The sequence below is a fragment of the Schistocerca nitens genome, chromosome 2, assembly GCF_023898315.1.
Source record: "Schistocerca nitens isolate TAMUIC-IGC-003100 chromosome 2, iqSchNite1.1, whole genome shotgun sequence".
Taxonomy (NCBI): domain Eukaryota; kingdom Metazoa; phylum Arthropoda; class Insecta; order Orthoptera; family Acrididae; genus Schistocerca; species Schistocerca nitens.
Window position 1 is genome coordinate 426,888,609 of NC_064615.1, and position 16,454 is coordinate 426,905,062.

Below are 16,454 nucleotides of genomic sequence, written 5' to 3' on the forward strand. Positions count from 1 at the left end.
TGATTCTTTCGAATCATGTCTTCAAAATATTCTGCTGGCGTGCGGAATTCAGACTGTTTGAAATTACGCTGCATAATAAGACTGTGTTTGACTCTGTCTTGCGTGTTTTCGGACCAATATGCCGATAGAAATGCATGATAAAAATCATTCAGATTATTACAATCTCTAATGAGTGCACGCATCCGCGTCGCCGGTTCGTTTTCTAAATATCCACACATAAATTCCAGTTTGTGACTTAGTGGCCAATTTGGTGGGAGTGCATACATAAATTGATCTAACCATGCACATGGATGTATGTCATTTTTAGAATTGCGGAAGATCTTAAATTTCCGAACAGTCAAAAAGTGTTTATAGTCAAAGTTTTCGCCTCGTGGCGACAAAGACCTACCGCGTCTGTCCCAGTCCCAATGTCGATTATTGTCAAGTTCGCGCGCCTGGCGCTCTCTTGTTGCATCCCGTAAATGAAACAAATTACTTTCTTCAAACCCCTCTGCTACCTGTGATTCTAAATTTCTTTTGCTGTCTTTTCCTACAATTTCACCTTCGATTTGTTTGACTTGCTTTCGTAATGCCTCTACTTCCCTTTTAACGCGTTCATTAAACTTTCCCTGATTTTCAACATGCTTATTTATGTTCTGGTACTCTTCGGTTTCTGCAAATGGTAATGGAGCTGTATCATCCGAATCTCTGTCCCCATGTAAACTAAGATTTGTCAATTTATCTGAAATTTCCTCAACTCTTTCCGATAAGTCACCTATTTTTTCTCTCTGTTTACCTACGTCTTCCGTAAGTGTCGCGACTCGGGTTTCAGTGTTGACACATTTGGTAGTTAACTGTTCATATTGTTGTGTTAGGTTATTTATTCTGTCATTTGGTACGGATTCCTCGATTCTCTCAAATATCTCTTCCTTATCGTGTGCACGTTGTAAATTTAACTCTGAAAATTTTTGTACTATCACGCGATCTCTTTCTTCCTGTTCTCTATCCTGTTCCCTTTGTCTAATCTCTACTGCAACTAATCTACTATTGTGAGTATTCAAAATTGGTTGTACTTCTTCTCTGATTTCTCTCTTTAATTCATCTTTCATATTTTTAAAACAAGTCCCTATTCGTGAATCTAACCGTGTTTCCATTGTTTCCATCTGTGTTTTTAATTCAGATCTAAACTGTGTTTCCATTGTTCCCATATCATTTTTTAATTCAGATCCCAAAGTTCCCATCCGTGTTTCCATTCGTGTTTCCATTGTTCCCATCTGTGTTTTTAATTCAGATCCCAAATTTAATATTATACCCATCAACTGCTCCATTTGATCTGGTTCGAAATTCTTTTCGCCCCTATCATTTCTCGCAAAACCAGTTTCCTTCGTCATAGCTGTATAGCCATCTGTGTTCGATACTATTCCAGAATCTTCTGTCGTTAGTCTCGAATTCTGAAAATTTTCTAATTGTGAAAGTTTTGAATTGGTTCCGGACTATTTTCCCGACTTATTACATTGTTTTCCACTTCATTATTCAACATACTGTTCTCTTGTGTTGGCGAGTTCGCCATGTCAACAATTTCATCATTCTCACTATTCATCATTTTTGCCTTTTTCATTGATCGCGTAATCATTTACAAAACAAACAAAACTCTTCACTGTACGAAAATTACACACAATGACTCTTTATCATCAACAATACCATTCACTCGAAATGTTTCCCTCAAACACGATTAACGAACAATTGAAATAATTGCACTAAATCGTCAAACGCGTATACAAGACAACAAATCAAATTCAGAGAAAAAATACCATTATAAGAATGACAATTACCAAATCTACACATGCAAAACAGACTATAATTACTAAACTACAAGTTACTACAACAATGCTACTGTCTACTATTTTTACAATCAGAAGATTCCAAGGGACGATCCGAAGCAGTGGTCGCCACGTGCATGGGGGCTTAATTCTATGAAATGCAAATAATTTTAATTTTTGCTTTAGTAGCTGTCTGTCCGTTTACGAAGTCTCGTAACGGTTGGCCCTGACTAGTATTATTACGCTATCTGACTGCATAGAACAACAACAAGGAATGAAATGGAAATTTTCATTAACACAATTAATTAATTAATTAAGTCCCCAGCAACTATAAAACCTACGAAACCAAAGCACAAGTATCACTGTTCTGTGTGTGGGAGTGTGACTCAACGTACACATCTGGCACGGTTCTTCTTCAAAAGACAAGAATTTCAAATACCATTTATACTGAATTAATTAAAGAAAATACAAATACCATAATTACTCAAGAGAACCACAATTACACTCTAATCCAAGAACACAAGCCAGATGCTTTGTTGACTGAACCTGTAATGACACATTATTTAAAACATGGAAATAATGAAAAATAAATCAAGTTTCGTTACCTTCATATATTGACCAAAATCACTCTCATAATTACAATATATCTCCACACCGACTCGCTATTACCACATCTCAACAAGAACCTTTCAGCATCACATCTCAGCAAGCACTCCCCACTAGCACATCTGAACACGAACTGACTACCACGAGTCCTCGACAAGCACTGACCACTACGACATCCCAATAATCACTTCCCGTGGAGGCGGCGGAACAATGCTCTCTAGCGATCTCTGTCGCTGTGGCTCAGTGTAGCCACCTTTCAACGTCCTTCACCTTCTGAGCTAACTACCCTGAATTACTGCAATATCCATTTTTCCTGTCCATCCTCATGATCATGGAGCACTATATTTGGTTATTGCACTAATTCTACGTTGGTGTGCCTTGTAAGAGCGTAGTGTTGACACGACATGCTGTCCACCACCGTGAGCGATGAAGACGTTATTATGGTGCCACTGTTTGGTGCACCTGATGTACTGCCAAAATGATAACATGGAATATTACTACGACATTTCAGTGTCTTGGGTACGCTGATAAACACTAATGGGAAAAGAACTTCAGATTGTCTCACTTGGTGTTGTACTTCTGTGGAAAGATATGGATTTTCAGTGCAGCTGCGTGCAACCTAAGTGCTACAACCATGATGCAATCCTTCCTATTCCTTCCCTAATTCTTGTAAAATGAAAAAGTCATATACTGTGCGTGTGCACTTCCTTTCTTTTGTTAATAAGATCAGTTATCCTGAAATTACTAAAGACTTCTATAGTGCATGTGCACTTTATTACACTCCTTGATTGTTCGTTTGTTGTAGAAAAATACTAGAGAGTACTACAGTCCATGTGCACTCTTGTCATTTATATTGTATATACATTTTGTGATTTGATGATTTTTTGCTATTACATTTATTTGTTGTGAAAACGTTGAAGAATTCTTCAGTGCTTGTACGCTTATGTCATGTGTTAATATGTTTCCTGCTGAACGTCAGTAACTGTGCACTTATGTCATATGTTCTGTACTCATTACGTATATATTTTGTGGTTTTCTGATATGTTCTGTACTTCAGTGCGTATGCACTTATGTCATTTGTTACTCATTGTATATACATTTCGTCATTTGCTGATATGTTCTGAACTGCAGTGCATGTGCACTCATGTCACTTGTCAACATGGTTTTTTGCCATTCTGTTTATTTGTTCTGAAAATGCTAAAGAATTTTTCAGTGCGTGTGCACTTTGTTATCTATCAAATAATTTGTATATACATTTTTCTGATTTGCTAATATGTTTTGTACTCACATTTTGTCATTGTCTAATATGTTTTGTACTTGATGCATGTGCACCATATTTCCTTCATATTCTATATCTGTATATATGCTGTAATTGTAAAGTTAATTAGTTGAAAAAAAAATTGTTACGATGGCAAGTCCAAATGACTCACCATCGCTGCCAAATTTTTGCACCCCCCCCCCCCCCCAGTGGAGGGTTATGAAACACGTATGTTGTGTGGCAGCAATGGCGAGGCATTGCAGAGTCTCTGACCAGAGAGCTGTTTGTCGTTCCTAGTCTGCGCTTGACCGCGCGAGAGTTCAGTTGCGAGTTGTAGTCAGTAGCAGTTGCATGTAGGCAGTCGGTAGTAGCAGTTCCAGAGTAGTAGCGCGTGCGAGATGATTCAGTTGCATGTAGGGAGTCGGTAGTAGCAGTTGCATGTAGGGAGTCAGTAATGGCAATTGCTAGTTGCGCTCTGTCAGTGCTAGTAGCGCGCGAGAGATAGTCGGAGTTGTGTGTGAGGAGTCGGCAGGCGTCGACATGGCGCTCTGGTCAAGATTCGGGACAAGGTATATTTTTAAATAAGGTAATGAAGCAGCATTGCACACATTTGATAATGTAATGTAAATTAACTGTAACTAATTTGTTCAAGAATTGCCCCAATAATAATTTTGTTTTCAAAGCAATTTTTTTAAGAAAACAATCATTTGAATTGAAAGAAAGTTTCCCATGGATTTCCTTAAAGAAAAATTTCACTTAAATTCAAAGAATATTTGCGATGCATTTCCTCCAAGCAATGGCGAAAAATAAGAGCAGATGCAGTTTTACTGAGGTAAGAATTTGAGTTTAATTAGTGAACAGGGCCTAAGATCGACATTTCGGTCTATTTGCGTTTTCATTGTCACTGAGATTTCATTATCATTGAATTGTCTTGCATTTTTTTGTGGGCAGCTTACATTTGGGGTCAGATTGCTATTTCTCATTTAATTGTCATTGGCAATAGATTATTTTATTTGCTGGGAGGTTACACTAAGCTCTATTCGCATTAACATTCAAATTTTTGTCATTTTTCAAATTTTTGTGGGGAGGTTACAACCATCCCCGGAGTTGCATGGAGAGGAGCTAGATCTGTGGTCTTTATTCCTTATGCTAGGGGAATATCGTTTAAGACTGGAAGTATTTTAAGGAGTTTTAACATTAAGAGCCTGTTCCATCCACCTTCCAAGATTAGGGCACTACTCGGCTCTGTGTAGATGATTTGGGGCTTAGGAAGCCAAGCGTATATAAAATTCCGTGTCAAAGTGGGAAGGCTTACATCAGCCGTTTGATTCGCACAGTCCAGGACAAGTGTGTAGAACAGAGCCGTCGTAAGAGGCGACAACTGCCGGAAAAATCGGCGATAGGAGAACATTGCTTAAACAAGGGGCACGGAATGAAACTCGACGAAAATGTGATAGCTGCCAACACTTCCGTTTTTGGAACAGCGTTTCGAAGAGGCAGTTGAAATTAGGTTGGCAATCTGATTAATAGAAGCAATGAGTTTCCTCCTAGCAGGACGTAGAACCCTGTACTATCTCGCATCAAAACAGAACATCCTTCGTTGTGGCCAGTCCGATTGTTCGAAAATGGTCCCTGAGTGCGATACATCGTTGTCGCCGGTATTTTACTAAGGGCAGCGCCATCTGTGTCGTCTTCTAGGGCAGCAGCTGTGGTGTGCGGCGCATGCGCTGTGTACTGTACGGAGGTCTATATAGGATGTCGATTTGTCATCAGTTCTCAGCGGGACTCAGCAGCTGGAGCAGCAGCAGGAGCAGCGTTCACCTGAAGATAACGAACAGTTGGATCCCCGAAACACTGAATCGATATTTTAGGATATGGCACAAAACCCCAAGAGACTTTCATTTCCAGTTTGATCGACAATGATCATATCTGGTGCTCTCCTGACGAGGATTTCATAAAAAATTTTCAATGCTCACCTATCTTTTGAATCTGCAAGCTTTCAACGCTAACGTGAGGCATATTTCTCTGTTACAACGTTTTTAACGTAAGGTGGAGTTCAAAATCACACGAGGTACTACTGCTCACCATACTGCAATCTTTCATCACAATGCTTGCTGAACTAGTTGTGAGAGCAGCTTCAGCACTCGTTCAGCCTCAAAAATTCTTCTGTCCGAGACGATTACGTTATTGAGGAGACTTACAGTTGTAAATGTACCAAATCGACACCTCCATATAACATTGCGCAATACCATTTACTGCACAAAACCAACAGTTTGTTCCGCTCACCAGCCGTCGACTGCACTACTAAAGTCTAGCTACGACTGACTTCCAGTCTGTTTATGCGTTGCGCACTAAGACAAGAAAAAAGCACCAAGTGGCTACCAAGGGTGGGAAGGAAGCCAGTGTGGACTCTGTGTGCATACCGAGGGAAGTCATTCCAGATGTGAAATGGGTGCTTCCGGATGCCATGAAGAGTACAGGGTGCAGCCAACTACTGGTGCTGGCTAATGACGGTACCAATGACGTGTGTCGCTTTGGATCGGAGGAGATTGTCTATGGTTTCGGGCGGCTAGCGGAAATGGTAAAGACTGCCAGACTTGCTTCCGAGATTAAGGCGGAGCTCACGATCTGCAGCATCGTCGACAAAACCGACTGTGGTCCTTTGGTGCAGAGCCGAGTGGAGGATCTGAATCAGAGGCTCAGGCGGTTCTGTGACCGTGTACGCTGAAGATTCCTTGACTTGCGCCATCGGGTGGTGGGTTTCCGGGTTCCGCTCAATAGGTCAGGAATTCACTACACACAGGAAGCGGCTACACGGGTAGCGGGAGCTGTGTGGAAGGGACTGGGCGGTTTTTAAGGTTAGACGGTCTCAGGAAACCACAGAAAGGGCGTCCGTCTAAAAGGGGGCAGATAAATCGCAGTAAGGTAGTTGTAGAAACGATCGGCATTGTAGTTGTAAACTGTCGTAGCTGTGTTGGGAAAGAATCAGAGCTCCAAGCCCTAATAGAAATCACTGAAGCTCAAATAGGTATAGTGAAAGCCAGCTAAAGCCAGAAGAAAGTTCAGCCGAAGTGTTTTCAAACGATCCAACAGTTTTCAGAAAGGATAGATTAAATACAGTTGGTGGTGGATTATTTATTGCTGTCAGAACTAGTTTACCTTGTAGTGAAATTGAAGTAGATAGTTCCTGCGAAATAGTGTGGGTAGAGGTTATACTTGAAAATCGGACTGAATTATTAATTGGATCGTTTTACCGAGCCCCCGACTCAGAAGATATAGTTGCTGAACAGTTCAAAGAAAACTTGGGTCTCATTTCAAATAGGTACCCCACTCTTACAATTAGAGTCGGTGGCGCCTCCAATCACTATCGATTTGCTGGAAAAAAATATACGTTTAAAGCCAGCGGCAGTCATAAAAGGTCATCCGAAATTGTACTGAATGCTTTCTCAGAAAATCATTTTGAACAATTAGTTCATGAACCCACTTGAAACGTAAATGGATGCGAAAGCATACTTGATCTTTTAGCAACAAATAAGGAGTGTCTTGACGTGTACGGGGATTAGCGACCACAAGGCAGTTGCTGCTAGGCTGAATACCGTAACACCCACAAGCATCAAAAAGAAACGCAAAGTACCTCTATTTAAAAAAGCTAAGGAAAATGCTCTTAATGTCTTTTTGAGAGACAGTCTCCACTCCTTCCGATCTGGTGATGTAGGCGTAGAAAAGATGTATAATTATTTCAGAGAGAGACAGTATCGACGGCAACTGAGAAATATATACCAAATGGTACATAAAACGGGTCAGATCGCTGTTGCAGAAGCAATGAAAAAAGCATGCCAAATTTAAAAGAACGCAAAATCTCCAAAATTGGCAAAGTTTTGCAGACGTTCGAAATACAGTGCGTACTTCGATTCGAGATGCTTTTAATAATTTCAGCAACCAAACTCTGTCTCGGAACCTGGCAGGAAACCCAAAGAGATTCTGGTCATACACAAAGCACACCTGTGGCAAGACGCAATCAATACTTTCACTGCGCGATAACAACGGTGAAGTCACTGATGACACTGCCACAAAAGCAGAGTTATTAAACACTGTTTTCCGAAACTTCTTCACCAAAGAAAACAAAGTAAATATTCTTGAATTCCATTCAAGAACAACTGCCAAGATGAGAAACATTGAAGTAGATATCCTCGATGTAGCAAAGCAGCTTAAATCACATAATAAAGGCAATGCCTCCCGTCCAGATTGTATATCAGTCTGCTCCCTTTCAGCGTATGCTGATACAATTGCTCCATATTTAGCAATTATATAAAACCGCTCGCTCGCAGAAAGATCCGTCCCTACAGACTGGACAATTGGTCCAAAAGTCACACCAATACCCAAAAAGGGCAATGGGAGTAATCCGCTGAATTACAGTCCCAAATCACTAACGTCGATCGGCAGTAGGGTTTAGGAACATATACTGTGTTCGAACATTATGAATTACCTCGAAGAAAACGATTTATTGACACATAGTCAGCACGGATTCAGAAAATGTCGTTCTTGTGAAACCCAACTAGCTATTTATACTCATGATGCAATGAGTGCTAGCGACAGGGGATGTCAAATTGATTCCATATTTTTAGATTTCCAGAAGGCCTTTAACACCGTTCCTCACAAGCGTCTTCTGACCAAACTGCGTGCCTATGGAATATTATAGCCTCAGTTGTGGGACTGGATTCGTGATTTCCTGTCAGGAAGGTCACAGTTCGTAGTAACAGATGAAAAGTCATCGAGTAAAACAGAAGTAATATCCAGCATTCCCCAAGGAAGTGTTATAGGCCCTCTATTGTTCCTGATCTATATTAATGACATAGGAGACAATCTGAGTAGCCGTCTTAGATTGTTTGCAGATAATGGTGTCATTTATCGTCTTGTAAAGTCATCAGAGGACCAAAACGAATTGAAAAATGATTTATGTAAGACATATTTATGGTGTAAAATGTGGCAATCGACTCTGAATAAAGAAAAGTGTGAAGTTATTCACATGAGTATTAAAAGCAATTCGCTAAATTTCGATTACCCGATAAGTCTGTAAATTCAACTAAATACTTAGGGATTAAAATTACAAATAACCGACATTGGAACGATCACATAGATCACATTCATTTGCCCCATATTTAACGTTCGTTATCTATAAAATATTTTTGAATAAGAGAGCAAATTTTGAAACAGAAAAATAACTGACATTATGGATCTGAGTTGAAAAACCTGAAACAAATTCACCCGTTCATTAAATAGATGTTAACACAAGGTAGCTAGCTTGGGCTTAGACCAGAAATCATTGTGTCCCTTCATTAAACTTAGATTAGGATTCTAGAACACACATACAAAGCAAAATTAAAAACCTTATAGTCACAAGGCAATAATATCAGAGATAAATTGTAATTCACACGACAAGAAATCTCACAAGGCCCATTTAATATGAACAACGATAGTAATTTTACATGTGAGTAAAACATAAATTCTTTCAGAAGTTGATTTCTTATAATTTTAACATTTCGGCCTTTAAAAAGGAAATGCATAATAAATACAGAAAAGAAAGTTTTCATAAGACATACACTAGTAAAATCTAAATCCTGTTTGTCTTTCAGAAACAGCTTAAAATAACTCGAGGCTGTACTGTGAACACGGATTGCTGACCATGTAGTGCTCTAAGACATGTTATGTACCCCTTGGTCCATCTGTCATGGGTTATTTACTGACTAGGTAACAGAATTCCTTAACTTCAATTGCTTCGTACCAATCTTGGTGTAAGGTATCTCGTTGTTCTCATTTCTGCTACTTCCGATTACTGTGACTGATCGGAGCTTGACATTTTTATTGCTGAAGAACCCAAACTGAATTTCACCCAGCGAACGATGGATGTCGTGAATGACAACCGCTTATTTAGTTACAGGTTACAAAAGGTACTCGCTGTTTTCTTTGGCTATAAGTAAATACAAACAGCACAGCGTCCACAACCAACGCAGCAGGAACGAGAAACATGCCGACTCCGAAGAAGCAAACCCGCAATCCTCAAGACAGAGGAAACGATAACTCTTTACCTGTCGTATGCTCGCCGTTTCATCTGCACGCCAATCCTTGGCTACAAGTAAACATTAGCAACACGGCATCTACAACGAAGGGAGAGGAAGGGAGAAACATTCTGACTCCGCGAAAAGCCCGCTGCAGTAAACGCAGAGGGAACAGTCCTCCTTCATATGTGGTGGGCATACTTTTCACAGTCATCGATAATACGACGAACCGGACATTTGCCCTCGGTGAGCAATCCCAGTTATTATCCAGAACAACAGGCAAACATTGAGGCCAGGGGGATGTGCGTATGCCGCTAAACCAGTTCAGCGTGCGACTATGCTCCCTCTTGCAAGACGCTGAGCAGTTCATTGCCAGGATACGACGAGGAGAGAGGTTTAATGAGCGGCAGAATTTGATTGTACCGCAAGCGCTGCTCAAGTTCCGCATTCAAATTGTGATGTAAAAGCTTTTGACAGTAAGCAAACTGTAGTGTTGGCTCTGAGCACTATGCGACTTAACTTCTGAGGTCATCAGTCGCCTAGAACTTAGAACTAATTAAACCTAACTAACCTAAGGACATCACACACATCCATGCCCGAGGCAGGATTCGAACCTGCGACCGAAGCGGTCGCTCGGCTCCAGACTGTAGCGCCTAGAACCGCACGGCCACTTCGGCCGGCAAAATGTAGTGTTGTTACATTACTTATTGTTACCAGAGATACTGTTTCCATATATTCAAAGTAGAATTGAATATTACAATGAAGGAACAGGTGTTTGTAGGTAGTACTTATAACGTCACGGTTGCTCAAGTCAATGTAAAAAGTGACAGAGTTCTTTTTAACCTAAGAATGAAAAATTCTTTTTTAATTAATATAAATTACGGGCTCTTAGAGCTGAATTCATCACCGATGCTGCTAGTGGTCAAATATATTGAAGTGCATTGTTATTCCACCTGATGGTCTTTGTGTAAAGTAAAGGTTTCCAAAGTTGACATAAGATTACACTGCGACTTTTGCCGTGTCCTGTTATGTAAATAGCCAAATCTGACTTGGAATACAATCTAGTCCAATGTAACGAAAGTTGTCGGGCTCAGTGACTGCACTTTGTGCTATAAATTTTGATCTGCGTAGCTTTAGGACAAAGTAACAATTTACTGGCGTGTAAACTGGCCATGTTTCATAAATTTAGATTCCAGACTCCAGCAACCAGATGTCTCTAAGCGATGCTGTCTATCTGTCATATGAGGAAGATATCCTAACAGCTGCGTTCGTTCACTTAGATTCCTTGTCATAAATAACAAGTGAACGAAGAGTTAGCCGGCCGCTATAGCCGAGCGGTTCTAGGCGCTTCAGTCGGGAACCTCTCACAGTTCTCCAACAAACTCAATATTTAGCTTAAGGCAAATTCCAAAGCCCAATAAAGATTGTCATGATGTTAGTTACATCCCAGCTAAAGGCTTATTAAAGAAGATAGTAGACTTGAAACAAAATAAAAAACGCACATTCACGAGTATACTTCAGAGGAAGATTAATCAAATGCACCTCTGAAAGGACAGTGACTAGTGGTTGTCGCTGTTCCTAGTACGTGACAGTGTGTACAATGTGGAGATTTTATATTATTCATTATTAGGTAACTATTAGTAGTGACAGCAACAAATCATAATTTTGAACATGTGTGCCACGTAAAATGTCAATGAAACAAGGAATATCAACAGTCACTTAGGTTACTTCTTTACGAAAAAAAACAGTCGCCAAAGAAAATGTCTTTGTTTACTATGCCGTTTCTGCATCTATCTGTATCAGATATCAGTATTCGCAGTGAACCTTGATTCGCAAGTTCACGGTTTTTTAATATCTGATGAAGGCAGAAGCCGAAATGTCGTAATAAATAAAGATATTTTATTTATTTTTGTTTCAGACGGTCGGTATCGATGACAGAGGGTCTGTTGCTTGCGCACGAGGTCTTCCTCGCCGTGGGTGGCGGAGACAGCGTGCGCAGGCCTCAAGAGAACAGAGACACGTACCGTCTCGTGGCAGTCGTCGTTGGGACAGGCACGAGAGTCACATGGATCTCTGCTGGCAGGGTGCTCAGTGATGGCCAAGAGAAATACGTTATCTGTTCTGTTCCCCAAGGTTCCATAGTAGGTCCACTACTGTTTCTTGTGTATATTAATGACCTGTCATCTGTTACACTAGCAGATGCCAAGTTTGTCTTATTTGCAGATGATACAAACATTGCAATAAATAGTAAATCAAATATAAATTTAGAAAGGGCAGCTATTCAAATTTTTACAGATATTAATAAGTGGTTCATAGCCAATTCACTGTCATTAAACTTTCAAAAGACCCACTATATGCAGTTCAGAACTTCCAAGAGATTTCCTTCTGGTGTGTGTATAAAATATGACGACAAGGAAATAGGAAAAGTTGAGAGTGTAAAATTCTTGGGATTACAATTTGATAATAAATTCATTTGGGAGCAACATACTAACGAACTGCTAAAGCGCCTAAACAAGTCTGTGTTTGCAATGCGAATGATATCAGACATAGGAGATACAAAAATGTTATAAAAACTGGCATATTTTGCTTATTTTCACTCAATTATGTCATATGTTATCATATTTTGGGGTAACTCCACAAACAGAGAAAATCTTTTTAGAGCACGGAAGCGTATAAGAGTAATAAGTAGTGTAAATCCAAGAATATCATGTCGAAACCTATTCAAAGAATTGGGCATATTAACCACAGCTTATCAGTATATTTATTCCTTAAAGAAATTTGTTGTAAATAATACATCTCTTTTTCCAACTAACTGTTGCCGGCACGGTAGCTCAACGCGTTCGGTCGGATGGTTAGCTGCCCTCTGTAATAAAAAAACTGAGTTAATGGATCCACGACGAACTGAAACGGGTGTCTTGCGACGTCCGCCCCGAGCAGATGCAACGAACGTAAACGAACAACATGAGATTACAAAAAAAAAATTGCTTAGTACACAGTATCAATACTAGGAATAAAACAATATACATAAAGATTTAAAATCACTTACTCTTGCCCAGAAAGGAGTCCAGTATTCAGCAACGCATATTTTCAGTAAGTTACCAGCAACCAATAAGAGTTTAGTTTCAGACAAGACACAATTTAAACATAATTTAAAAGAATTTTTGGTAGCCAACTCCTTCTATTCCATCGATGAGTTTCTCAACAAGTGCAGTAGACCATTTTAATGAAAATTTATTATACTTTAATTTTTGACAATACTTGGTTGTAACAGCCAAGTAACTACCTATTGTGTGAATGCTGTGTCAATGATGGATGTATGGAAAGCAGATGTAAGTCTTAATTTTAAATCTTGTACATAATCGGATTGTTCTTAGCTGAGGATCACTGAAATGAATAATTTACTCTAATTTTTGACAATACTTGGTTGTAATACCCAAGAAACTAGCAAATGTCTGAATGATGGATTTAATTAAAACAGATGTAAGAATTAAACCTGTAAATATTAGAAGTTTAAATTAAATTCATGTACATAATTTTACTGTTTATTGACTGAGGATCATTAAAATTAATGAAACTCAAGTTTTTCTAATTACATTTTTGTAATGTGTTTATCTGAAACGTTCCACATCCAGGAGGATGCCCTCTTTCATGGGTCTATGGAATGAGTAATTAATCTAATGTAATCTAATCTAAAGTGAACTTGAGTTTACATGTTGCAGTGTGGTCTTCATTGTGAGAAGTGTGTTCGCCTACTGGCTTAGAGTTTGTGTCTCAGCTTGTGGCGCTGTGTGGAAGTAAGCATTGTATTCCGCTGAGTTAACTCAGCCTTGCCATAGTCCTGTTCTGTACAAGTGTCAGCCTGAAGACAGATGCGGCACAGGGGGGCTAGTCCTCTGTTTTGATTTCACCATTGTTTCATGATGGTTGGAGAAATAGTTTGCTGATGTCATTTAAGATATTCTCCATTATTCATGGTGAGCATCTGCCAGCCCAGTCTCTAGAAGTCTAATGTTTTCCCGTTCCTGCGGTGCTTCTTGTGTTTGTGTGCGAGGGGGGGGGGGGGGGTTGTATTTTTATAATTTGAGCAACCTGTGTTAAATTTAGCGTTATTAATTTTGTTTAAAGGTTTCTCTCTTTTAATAACAGTTTTACTAAATGTTCGTTTTCCTTTTGAATATCTAGGTGGTCAAACAGATTCTCAATACTTAGATCAGTTTCAAAAATTATGTGGTCGTGCGGAAGTTGGTTTCTATTGCACGGTCCTTCCTGTACAGGTTTAAACAACATCGCAGCTGTCTTTATTGCATCATTTTAGTTAAATTTTGAAGTCAAATTTAAGGGTGTTATCCTTTACTTACGTGCAAGAGAATTTTGTTTTAATTAATAAGGCTGGCTCGAGCTTGGGACTGGTTTTATTTATGAGCTTCGAAAGAAAGATACTGTACCTAGGTGTTATGACTCCTTTAGTTTAGAAAATCAGCTGTTCTGGAAGGGTGTTTTATGTTACGTGCCTAAGGGCGGCTGCTGTTGGCATTACCTTCGTATGGGGGCCGGTTGCGCCCGTTTTCCTGAATATAGATCAGAATCTAATTTTGACACATGCTTGAATATTACTCAGTCATTTATTTATTTATTTACACAACCTTGCCGTTGGTGGGGAGGCTTGCGTGCCTCAGCGATACAGATGGCCGTACCGTAGGTGCAACCACAACGAAGGGGTATCTGTTGAGAGGCCAGACAAACGTGTGGTTCCTGAAGAGGGGCAGCAGCCTTTTCAGTAGTTGCAGGGGCAACAGTCTGGATGATTGACTGATCTGGCCTTGTAACATTAACCAAAACGGCCTTGCTGTGCTGGTACTGCGAACGGCTGAAAGCAAGGGGAAACTACAGCCGTAATTTTTCCCGAGGACATGCAGCTTTACTGTATGATTAAATGATGATGGCGTCCTCTTGGGTAAAATATTCCGGAGGTAAAATAGTCCCCCATTCGGATCTCCGGGCGGGGACTAATCAAGAGGACGTCGTTATCAGGAGAAAGAAAACTGGCATTCTACGGATGGAGCGTGGAATGTCAGATCCCTTAATCGGGAAGGTAGGTCAGAAAATTTAAAAATGGAAATGGATAGGTTAAAGTTAGATATAGTGGGAATTAGTGAAGTTCGGTGGCAGGAGGAACAAGACTTTTGGTCAGGTGATTACAGGGTTATAAATACAAAATCAAATAGTGGTAATGCAGGAGTAGGTTTAATAATGAATAAAAAAATAGGAGTGCGGGTTAGCTACTACAAACAGCATAGTGAACGCATTATTGTGGCCAAGATAGACACAAAGCCCATGCCTACTACAGTAGTACAAGTTTATATGCCAACTAGCTCTGCAGATGATGAAGAAATAGATGAAATGTATGACGAGATAAAAGAAATTATTCAGGTAGTTAAGGGAGACGAAAATTTAATAATCATGGGTGACTGGAATTCGTCAGTAGGAAAAGGGAGAGAAGGAAACATAGTAGGTGAATATGGATTGGGGGGAAGAAATGAAAGAGGAAGCCGCCTTGTACAATTTTGCACAGAGCATAACTTAATCATAGCTAACACTTGGTTCAAGAATCATAAAAGAAGGTTGTATACCTGGAAGAATCCTGGAGATACTAATAGGTATCAGATAGATTATATAATGGTAAGACAGAGATTTAGGAACCAGGTTTTAAATTGTAAGACATTTCCAGGGGCAGATGTGGATTCTGACCACAATCTATTGGTTATGAACTGCAGATTGAAACTGAAGAAACTGCAAAAAGGTGGGAATTTAAGGAGATGGGTCCTGGATAAACTGAAAGAACCAGAGGTTGTAGAGAGTTTCAGGGAGAGCATAAGGGAACAATTGACAGGAATGGGGGAAAAATACAGTAGAAGAGGAATGGGTAGCACTGAGGGATGAAGTAGTGAAGGCAGCAGAGGATCAAGTAGGTAAAAAGACGAGGGCTAATAGAAATCCTTGGGTAACAGAGGAATATTGAATTTAATTGATGAAAGGAGAAAATATAAAAATGCAGTAAATGAAGCAGGCAAAAGGGAATACAAACGTCTCAAAAATGAGATCTACAGAAAGTGCAAAATGGCTAAGCAGGGATGGCTAGAGGACAAATGTAAGGATGTAGAGGCTTGTCTCACTAGGGGTAAGATAGATACTGCCTACAGGAAAATTAAAGAGACCTTTGGAGAGAAGAAAACCACTTGTATGAATATCAAGAGCTCAGATGACAACCCAGTTCTAAGCAAAGAAGGGAAGGCAGAAAGGTGGAAGGAGTATATAGAGGGTTTATACAAGGGCGATGTACTTGAGGACAATATTATGGAAATGGAAGAGGATGTAGATGAAGATGAAATTGGAGATAAGATACTGCGTCAAGAGTTTGACAGAGCACTGAAAGACCTGAGTCGAAACAAGGCCCCGGGAGTAGACAACATTCCATTAGAACTACTGATGGCCTTTGGAGAGCCAGTCATGACAAAACTCTACCATCTGGTGAGCAAGATGTATGAGACAGGCGAAATACCCACAGACTTCAAGATGAATATAATAATTCCAATACCAAAGAAAGCAGGTGTTGACAGATGTGAAAATTACCGAACTATCAGTTTAATAAGTCACAGCTGCAAAATACTAACGCGAATTCTTTACAGACGAATGGAAAAACTGGTAGAAGCGGACCTCGGGGAAGATCAGTTTGGA